Source organism: Nuphar pumila, chromosome 6 (assembly GCF_984573655.1).
Source record: "Nuphar pumila chromosome 6, dmNupPumi1.hap1.1, whole genome shotgun sequence".
Taxonomy (NCBI): domain Eukaryota; kingdom Viridiplantae; phylum Streptophyta; class Magnoliopsida; order Nymphaeales; family Nymphaeaceae; genus Nuphar; species Nuphar pumila.
Window position 1 is genome coordinate 98,119,500 of NC_143254.1, and position 11,448 is coordinate 98,130,947.

Consider the following 11,448-nt stretch of genomic DNA (forward strand, 5'->3'; position numbering starts at 1 on the left):
GACGGCTCATTGGGTTGCTCCTCACTAACATGGATCCGGGGTAGATCCATATCCAACATTCCTATTTGGATCTGGGACTCATCAAGATCCAAGTTGTTTAGTGCATATATTCGGGCTTTGGCTTGAAAAGGGTGGACTTGAATCCATACACCACATTTGGTATAGGGATAAATCAAGTAAAGTTTGAAGCTAACTTGGACTTGGATGGATCTCAACATGCTATTTGATTGTGGTTCTTGATCTAGGACAAGCATGACCCTTTGCTTTTTGAAGGGAAAAAGGATCAGATTCTCAAACCAAGATTTCGTAGGTGGGTCTCTATTTGAGTAGGTCTTGATGGATTACAAACGTTCAATAGGTCTAGACTAACTATTTGGTTGAGTAAATCTACTTGCCATGGCTTGGTCTAGTTTTAGAATGACTCGGTGAGTCTGCGTTAAAAGATGCCAAAGGATCGGGTTTGGGTTGTATATCTAACTGAATTTGAATTGGATTAGTCAGGTTGATAAACCAGATGCTATCTGGTTAATAATCAAATTCAGATTAGCTAGGCAGTATTGCATCTGAATCTAGCAGGTAATCTGACTCGATTGCATATAAATGTATAGGATTAGCTGGTCCAATCCGGATTCGCTATTGCATTTTTCCATCCAACTCTAGATCCAAATCAGAATCCAATTAGCCCAGATCATATTAGGTCAGATTCGGTAATGCTTAGATTCAAAGTGAGGTCATCCCTCCCTAATCTCCATTTTGTTAGCATTAATGAAAAAACGTGTTGTCAGGTTGGAGCTTGGTAATATGAAGCATTATATATATTTGTGAAATCTAGTGTTTCCTTTTTTCTTGATAATGGGAAAAAACCCGCCTTCCTCGCCAAGTTCATCGGTATAAAGTCCTAGGTTCCCATTACCAACGGGCGCTCCGCTTGTCTGGCAGTAGTAGCTAGTGCACATCACCTTGTATTTGGACGTTGCAAGTTCAAATCCCAATGGTATCGTTGTATAATTGGTAGGGGTCTGCCTAACCCCAGCTTGCCTTTTTTAAAAAAAAAAACTAGGTCCCCGTTGCTCACTAGGGATTTCAACTGTATAACCAGCTTCAGCCTCAACCAGAAGGATGCACCCCCATGGGTTTTGAACTCTTGACTTCCTGTTAACTTGGTAGCATTCATGAGATACTCCTACCAAATGAGCCACACCAAATCTAGGGTTTCCTACCATTCACAATTTTAAGTAAATTGTTTCCGATGTTGAAGCAATCAGATGATATTATCTTAATCTTAATCTTAATCTTCACACTTATTAAAGTTGATAAAAGGGCAGTTTGGTGCCAAATTCATTTGTTTTGTCATCGTCTTCATCATCATGAAGCCTTTGCAAGTTTTATTTATCTACCAACAGGGCTCTGCTTGTCTGGTAGGAGCAGATACTGCACGTCACCTTGTGTTGGGACATTGCAAGTTCGAATCCCAATGGTATCGATATATAACCGGTAGGGGTCTGCCTAACCCCATCTTGTCCATAAAAAAAAGTTTTATTTATCTATTTCTGTCTATCTAGGGCTATAACTTCGGTCGCTTGCTTTACAAAAAGATACATGGAAGATTACATAAGAAACCTGATAGTTAAAATGCAATTTTTTTAATATTAAACATGCAATGCATATTGCTTATTATTATTTTAAAGGTCCTCCCCATTTCAAAAATTTGAGGAAACCGAAACATTCTACTAATCAGAAAATTGAATTTCCTTTTTTTTTAAGTTTTAGACAAGAATCTCCTATAAATTTACAAAGCTTTAAATTTGATGTTATTGAAGGCAAGGAACTATTGAAGATAAATCACATTCTCTTTTTATTTTTTAGGTTTTTTTGTTGTTGTTGGGATCTTGTGTATTCTTTTTGTTCAGTTCTTGTGGGTGTGAATTTTTTTTTTTTCAAAAATTCCAAGTGGGGAAGACACTGCCTCTAACACAAAGTTCATTGGTGTAAATTCTTAGATCCCATATACCCACTAGGGGTCTGTTTGTGTATCACGGTCCACCCTTTCCTTTCCACAGAAACGGAGTCGGGCCACCCCTCCACGGAAACCCTTTCCGCTGAAAGTTGAGGGTCCCATGTATTTTGGGCTCCTTTTCTGCGAGGAAAATGAGTCTGCAGTTTGTTTGGTCATGGTGGAGCTCGCGGAAATGCACGGCCGTCTCCCTTGCCCACCAAAGAGTACACCCAGCTTCCACCTTGTGGCAAAGGACACTCATTTGATTGCTTCTATATTTGATTCAAAGTACTTAAATTTGTCTGCCAATTTGCAAATTTGCGAATTTGCGATTTGCGACAGATGATCCCAATTTATAAAGCTCGCAAATCCCAAAGAAAAACTCCGATCATCAGTCTACCAATTTGCGACAGATGATCGGAGTTTTTCTTTGGGATTTGCGAGCTTTATAAAAAATACAAAAAATATCATAAGAAACATGTTTACTTTTTTTTTATATTTACACAGAGAAACTGCCCCCAGGATCAAAGACATAGTTGCGCCGACAATGTATGTCGTACTTATGGTCGCCGTCCTGCCGGTATAAAACTCCAAGGAGTAAGCCCGGTCGCCGTCCTGCCGGTATAAAACTCCAAGGAGTAAGCCCTCAGGGAATTAAACCTATTTACTTAAATTGCCTTTTTTAAGATTAGGAGTATATGCCTTCTTTTTAGGACTGCAACACATTTTTTATTATAATTTTAAAGGTTTTCTCTACTTAAGAAAAATGTGTAAAAATATTATACTAATCAGAGAACTGAGCCTCCTTATCTTTTCAGTACTTGGCTGAAAATCTATTAGGCAAGAATCTCCTATAAATTGTACAATATGAAGGTCGATTAACTAGTTTGATATGAATAGCTTTATTACGACAGGCCAATTAACTATTAGCTTGTGAAAGATTATGAATAGTCTCAAAAGGCATCTCTAATTAAAAGATATTCCATATTTTAATTAAAACATTTCTTACATAACAAAGATTTTTACTGATGCATTTTTGTAGTAAACTAGTCCTAGATTAGAATAAATTGCTCAGATATAAATGTGCATCATAACTATAATAACTTAGACATCAATTTAATCTATTCCATTTTCAAAGATATGGAGCAGAAACCCAAATAAAATTGGATTAGATGTAGTCTTATAGATGTGCAACCCTAGATTAAATATACAATATATGGATATAGACAATCTATGTAACAATGATATACAATTCGAGTCTATGGCCAGCAGGGTGGCTGTGAGGGTGCTGAGATGAAGGTGCCAGATCAAATCCTGCTAGCGCACAGGTGTGTCCATAGCTTTTAGAGGTGGGCCATGTAAGGCAAGGTGGCGCGAGGCCCTACTTAGGGGTTTTCTTGCTTGGGAGAGGGTTTCTTTTCATCAAAATTTGAGTTTAGACTCTAGAGATAAGGATTTTCTTTTCAAATCACATTTTCTATTCACATTTTTACATATATTCAAGGTTTATATTTTTAAAGATGTGTGGAACAAAAGAGGCTAAAATTAATTGGCTAATTATGCTAAACTAACTAAATGTGGGTGTGTGAGGGCTTCATTTTGCATGAATATAGTTGTGCACCCTTTGCACCCAACTACAACAATTAACTATTTGCTGTTATTTCCAATCATATCATATTCTTTCGAGATCGAGAGAGAGAGAGAGAGAGAGAGAGAGAGAGAGAGAGAGAGAGAGAGATTATTAGTAAAGACTAGCTTTTGGGGCTTGTCCTCTGCACTGCAAATGCAACCTATGCCACACATGGATATATACGATAGGACAAAGGATGTGCTACTTTTGTGCAGTTCTCCAATAAAAAGAGTATATAAGGGGATGAGACACGAGTATAAATTGAAGTGTCCCTGTGAAATAGAATACAAGGTATTCTCCCCCTCCTAAAAGCAAATTGGTTCCATTCATCATACCCTATGTCATCCCTAACTTCATACCTCTCCTTGGAATTTAATTAATGCAAGTTGTTTTGATCAAATCGGACTCCACAGATGTTATCTACATCGTTGATTTAGTGAAGAACGACATATAAATTGCCAAAATCCAGCACATGTGCTGGATTTATTTGCGATTCAAAAATCAATGGTTGACAAAACATAAAATTTTGTGATTTAAAAAATCATATTCTTTAGTTGAAAAAATACTATTCAAGTATTAAATCGGCTATGTTGAATCTATCTATAGGGTCAGATTTGATCAAAACAACTTGCATCATAAGAGGGGTATGACATAGGGAATGAGTGAAACGGAACTGCAACCTCTATCTCTCTCTTTAAACTACTTTCTTCGTTTTTTATTATTTATTTACGTTATTTACTTTGTATGGAGTCTTTCATATTTGAAGGCGATTTGTGGGAGTTTTTGTGATTATTCTACTTTTTGGGGGCAAATAAAAATTCCTATTTTCTTACTCATGCTTTGATTTCTGTTCTGGAGTGTTTGTTTGTTTTGCTTTAATGGATGGTTTGTAGGGCAGTAGGGGTAATTTTTTTTTTATTTTTGAATTTTTTTCATATTTTACTCTATGTTGCTGGGATTTTTGTGATTTCTGTTAGGATGTTTTTTTTTTTTATGATAGACTACGTAGTTTAGACTGATATCGATGGTGACATTTTTTATGTCATTTTTTTAATTTTTATATGTTATGTTGATGATTTTGTTAATAAAGCATGCTTATATCCCATTGTAGAAGTGGTTGCATAATTCATAATTCTTGAATATGTAATATTCATTTAGCTCAGATTCAATAATACATTTTTTTGCATAATTTAAGGAAAAAAATCCATCACCAACCGCACCTTAGCTAGCTTCTGGTTGGTAAAACCCTTAAGGTCCTCCTGCCCACCGGGGAGTACACCCAGCTTTGACCTTGTGGCAAGAGATGCCACCAGTGGGTTTCGAACTTGTGACATCCCGTCAACTTGGCGACATTCACAAGTCACCCCTATCAGATGAGCAGAGCCCTTGTGGGCAGATTCAATAATACCTTGATCTGAACTGCGTTTGACTGAACGTACATCCTTACCAATGTCGCCAATCTATACGATGGACGGCATCCAACCACCATGAGTTTTGCTTTCATTCTCTGTCATTCGTTCAAGACGGTCTAGGTACTAGACCCAAGGGATTTGGCATGGTGGGATGGGGCCTAAACTGGGCAGCCTAGGTTCAAATCCCATGGGCATCACCTCCTATTGAAGCCGAAGCTTGACCATTCTCTGGGGTCGAGGGGTAAGCCCTAAGAGTTTTAGGCTGACATAGGCAACAACCATAAGTACTGCAGGGCTGAGCCAGCACGGCTAGATCTCTGCACCTGGGGCGGTTTCTCCCAGTAGAATAGAAGTAATAAAAAAAAGATCAATGTAATTGCATACTTTTAGTGTTGCTGCTTCACCTAATCACCCTTCATGGCTTATCTTAAGTCCTAAAGATAGAGAGTGATTAGGTGCATCGCCATAATAAAAGTGTACAATCACATTGCACCTGATGCTCCTCCTATTGATTAATGGCACTAAATGACATCTACAGGCAATCCAACCCTGATGGTTGGATGCCGTTCATCACATGGATGAAGGGCATCCGAGGAACCCTTTGAGTACCCTGACTTGACCTCCCACAGTCCCAAAAGCCTTATTGTCTTTTAGTCGATTTGCATTAACCAACAATGATGAGATTTGGTCATATTCTCTCACTGATGACCCCACTCTATGGTACAAAACAGTAAATGCATGAAAGTGTTTGGATGGAAAATTGGGTGAGCAATTAATGGTGAGACCGGATCCAATGATGGTTAATTTCATAGCCTATCTCATTGTTTTGTCAAAATCTATACGTCTATCTTTCAGCACAAGAAATTCAGTTTGGAATTTTGAAAAAAATTGAACCCTGTCATTGCATGCCCAAAAAATCCATTTTTTTTAGGCAGGGCTTTGGGGTAGGAGTCCGCGTCGAGCCGGTCTAGGCCATTTACTAACGGGCCATTGATGGGCTCGAGTTCGAAGAGAAGTCCATGTCCCAACCCATTGGCCCAACGGGGAAATGTGAAGCGGGGAGGGGGGGGTGTTCCTACCTGGCCCAATCTTAAAATGCATAAATGCTTGACTGGAATTATAAGTTAATGAGAATAGTAAGTTTTCATGCAACTAAATCTTAATTAGTATAATTAATTAGGTAAATAGTAATAATTAACAAATGGCAAGTTCCCATGAAACTAATTAAGTAAATAATAATAGTAATCGAAATTACTATGTAATAGCTGATTTTTAAAATTTTATATTATTAAAAAGTAATAAATAACTTGGGCTCATCGGCCCGGCTCTCTAGCCTGTGGGCTGGCAAGAGCCTGACCCACATATATAATGGGCTGGGTTTCAGCTCAGTACCAAACGGGTTCAGGCCTAAAATCATGGCCCAAACCTGGCTGGGTCAGCTTGGCCCATCGGGCTCACGAGACGGTTGCCCACCCCTATGTGGGGGTGTGTCCTTTGCCACAAGGTCTACCAACCCAGTAGGATGGGAGAGTACCTGCAAGTTTTACATCCACAAAAACAAAGGGGCGCTTTAGGGCTAGTAGGAGGTGTCAGTGCACGTCTCCTTGTGGTGGTACGTTGTTGGTTCAAACCCAGGTGGTACGTTGAATAAGAATTGGTTGGGGTCTGTCTAACCCCTGCTTACCTTTAAAAAAAAAAGCTTTACATCCACGAAGGATGATTAGTGAAGGGGAGTTTGATTCGCTGGCAGCAGCTCTGGACATGGACGTGGTGTCCTGTCCTGTACCTATATGCATGTGTCCTTATCCAAGGCTGGACAAGGTTACTTTTTGGGGTTTCTTCTCTTTTTTTTAAAGGCATCTAAAGGGGTGTTTGAATCGTGAATGCGCATGGACAAGGAAACACATTCCTTCATGTACTATCTACAGACAAGATAGGACGTGCTGTTCAGCCCTATCCAGTACCATAAAAAAAAAATTCTATGCGTCTTGTGGTGTCCATCTTCCGTTGTTTCGTTGGGGGGGGGGGAGGCATAGAACAACAAGAGACATTGTTTTCCCATCTACGGGATGCACCAGAGATATGTCAAGGCATCGACCATTTGCATGGGCGTGCATGGGTTCCGCAGTTTGGACAACCCATGGACAAGTACTGATGGTGCATCTAACTTCCCCCTAAGGGTGTCCTCTCCACCCTTGTTCAAGGGGAAGAGCAGACACCCTCATTAGACAACAAAAGGCATCTCAAAGGGATGCATAGGTTGTAGTGTCCTAAAACCTGTGTTTGTATAGGCACGTGGGCCCGCCGTGTTGTGCAGACGATGAACATTGTAGATAGCTAGCACAATTAATAACACCCTAAGAGCTTGTTTGGTGGCCCATCCGTCGCATGATTTGGGACAGCGTTACCACAAATCATGTGGTCGCCACCAAACATCCATTGTGTCTCTGGAATGATATTTCACCGTTTCAACCCCTGTTACGCCGAGAACATGAACGGAAGAACAAATTTAAAAAAAAAATGAGCCAAAGTGAGTTTTCTCGACCCTCTAAATCTCTCTCTCTTGTGTAGTGGTTGACTGTGAGGGCAATAGAGTCTCACTCTCTCTCCCCCCTTCTTTTATTCTTTTTACCCCTTTTTTGTTCTTCTCTCTCTCCCCCTTCTTCTTCTTAAGTTTTTTTTTCTTTGATTACGTTAGATCTTCTAAATAATTGGGGGTTTTCTTTTTTTTTCATTGATTAGGATTTAATTTGAGTTTTTGTTATTTAATTTTATCAAGGCCTTCGTTTGATTTGATGAGGGCTTTAAATCAAATATCTTTAGTTAGGGGTTTAGATATTTAATTCTATTAGGACTCTTTTTATTTGATTTTCTTTAATTAGGATTTTGAATCAATTTTTAAATTAGGGCTCCTTATACTTAACTTGATTAGGGCTTTTTTTGTATTTTATTAGGGTTGTTTTTCTTTGATCTTCTTTCATTAGGATTTGAATTAAGGGTTTTTATATTTAATTGTATAGGTTATGTATGATTATTTATGTTTTTTTATTTTATGGCTTATTTTTCTTGTGGTTTACAAATTTTTTGTTTATTTATGATTTATTTTCTTGCATTTTAGGGTTTTATGATTTACTTATGGTGTTTAATTTTTATTGATTAAGGTTTTTTTCTTTTATTTTTATTGATTAGGGTTTTGAATCACATATCTTTAATTGGGGTTTTATATATTTAATTTGTTTATGATTTTTTTTTATTTTTTATTAAGATTTTGAATCAATTTTTTATATTTACTTTTATTAAGGTTTGAATTAAGGATTTTTATATTTAATTTTATGCTTATTTATGAATTATTATTTTTATTATTTATTTTTCTTGTAGTTTATGGACTGGGAGACAGTACATGACGTCTTGTTCAGCCCTGTCTAGAACCCTAAAAAATTCTTTTTTTTTCTCATGCATCTTGTGTTGTGCAGACGATGAATACTACTGTTATCATAATAAATACACCCTGACGGCTTGTTTGATGGCTCATCTGCCACGTGATTTGGGACGGTGCAACCACAAATCATGCGGTCGCCACCAAACGTCCATAGTGTCTCTAGAACATTATTTCATCATTCCAACTCGTGTTACGTTGAGAACATGAACGGAAGAACAAATTTTTTTAAAAAAAGAGCAAAGGTGGATTTTCCTGACTCTCTCTTAATTTATCTCTTGTGCAATGGTCAGTTGCGAGGGCAACAAAGAGGTCGATGGCAAGCTCTTTCTCTCTCCCCCCTTCTTTTATTCTTTCTTCCCCTTATTCGTTCGTCACTTTGTCTCCCCCCCTCCCCCCCTTTTCTTTGTTCTTCTTTTTCTTTTTAAGGCTTTTTTTATTTGATAATGTTAGATATTTAAAATAATTAAGGTTTTTCTTTTATTTTTATTCATTATAGCTTTTTTATTTTGTTTTTCATTAATTAAGTTTTTTTTTCATTAATTAGAGTTTTGAATCAAATATCTTTAATTAGGGCTTTTGTTATTTAATTTTATGAAGGCATTCATTTGATTTTATTAGATTAGGGCTTTGAATCAAATATCTTTAATTAGGGGTTTAGATATTCAATTCAATTGGGATTTTTTTTCTTTGATTTACTTTGATTAGGATTTTGAATCAATTTTTAAATTAAGGTTTTTTATATTTAATTTGATTAAGGCTTTTCTTGTATTTGATTAGGGTTGCTTTTCTTTGATCTTCTTTTATTAGGGTTTGAATTAGAGGTTTTTATATTTAATTTTATGTATTATTTATGATTTTTTTATTTTATAGTTTATTTTTTCATGTGGTCTAGGGTTTTTTGGTTTATTTTATTGTATTTTAGGGTTTTATGAATTATTTATGGTTTATTATGGTCTTTGATTTTTATTGATTAAGAGGTTTTTCTTTGATTTTCATTGATTAGGGTTTTGAATTAAATATTTTTAATTAGGGTTTTAGGTAGACTTTTTTTTATTAGGGTTTGAATTAGGGCTTCTTATATTTAATTTTATGGTTATTTATTTTATTGTTTATTTTTCTTATAATTTAGGGGGTTTTAGGTTTCTTTATGATTTTTACTTGCATTTTAAGGCTTTATGAGGCCAATCTCTTCACACTCCCTATTACAGTCCTCAAACATCCCATTTATTTCCAGCTAGCTCAATAATTGAATAAGCCTCACTATTTATTTATGATTTTTGTATTTGTATATAAAAAATATGAATTTTTATTTTTTCAAATGTCTTAGAATTTAAACAATTTTTTTGTACTTGGATTCATTTTAATTAGATCCAATATTATACTGATTAAATCATTTATATAACAAATATGAATTCTTATTTTTATCAAATTATGCAAATTTTAAACATTCTTTAGTTTTTAGATCCAATTCAAGATCTGAAGTGAAAATCCATAATAAACATGTTAAAACACTCATAACTGAGCGAATCGAGTCGTGCAATCCAAAACAAAGTTATCCAACCCATTATCCATATTATCCTCGCAACATAAAACAAAAGTTGGACATAAGAAACATAGCTTTCGTGAATAAGCCACCAAACGTTGTTCGAAGTACAATTATTACAGAACATACAAAACATGTGTTTTGTTTGTTCGTTCCATCCAATCTTGGACAAGCCACCAAACAAGCCTCGACAGTTGAGATCACGTGAAATATTTCACGAATCTTGAACATTCATCCGGTCTGAGAAACAAGTCTCCATTTGATGGTCTTATTTTGCAAGCCACTGCAACATTGTTTTTCTTCCCACCCTCCATGGAAGGGCACAATGATATCACCTTCCTCTTGGTGGCTTCTTTTCTAAATCCAAATACATATTTTTCTAAATAGATGCTCCCACAATCTCCAGACTCACAAAGTGAATGCGTCTCCCTGAATTTGAAATAAAACTGGATTTAAGGGTCCAAATATGGCTATGGATCAATGTTATCTGAATCTAATAGAAACAGTCCTTTACTGCTGAATCGGTTTTCCTTTTATATTTTGGTTTTATGATAATTATAATATTTATTGCTTTTATAACCAACTCAACCAAACTGAACACCAAACGTTCGGCAAGTTGACCTAGAGCCAACCTAGACATAAGTTGGGTTTGGTCTGACCAAGGTTGGCCCAATCCACAAAAGCAAGTGTCACTCAACCTAGTACTAGTTGGGCTCGCTGGTTGAATCTATGTTTCTAACTTGACTTGAACCCCATTTGCCATAAGGGCGACCGACCTGGGTCAGGTCTAGGTCAATACAACAAGTAGCCCTGACATAAAACAAAAGCAGGTTAATCTAGAGGTTCAAGACCTGATAATGACTGGGTTGGGTAGTGCTTAGGTAGGGGTGGCAAAACCTGACACGACCCGCCAACCCGCCTCTTAGGCGGGTTCGGGTTGGGCTTAAGCCAACCAGTTTAATAAACGGGTCGACCCGCCTAGGGGTGGCAATCGGGTCGGGTTGGTGGGTTGGCGTGTCAGCATACCTCAACCCGAACCCGACCCGTTTATTAAACGGGTCGGCTGTGGCAAACACGAACCCAACCCGTTTAATAAACGGGTAACCCGACACGACCCGCCAACCCATTTAATAAATGGGTTGGGTCGGGTAAACGGGTTTTCAGGTTCTCGGGTCGGGTTGGCGGGTTGACGGATCGGGTTGGCAGGTAGGCAGGTTGGCGGGTCGGGTTGGCGGTCGGGTTGGCGGGTTGACGGGTCGGGCAGACGGGTTGGCGGGTCGGGTTGGCGGGTTGACCCACCCGCCTAACCCGTTTATTAAACGGGTCAGCCGGGTTGGCGGGTTGGCATACCCCCAACCCGAACCCGACCTGTTTAATAAACGGGTTACACGGGTTGACCCGTTTATTAAACGGGTTGGCTTAAGCCCA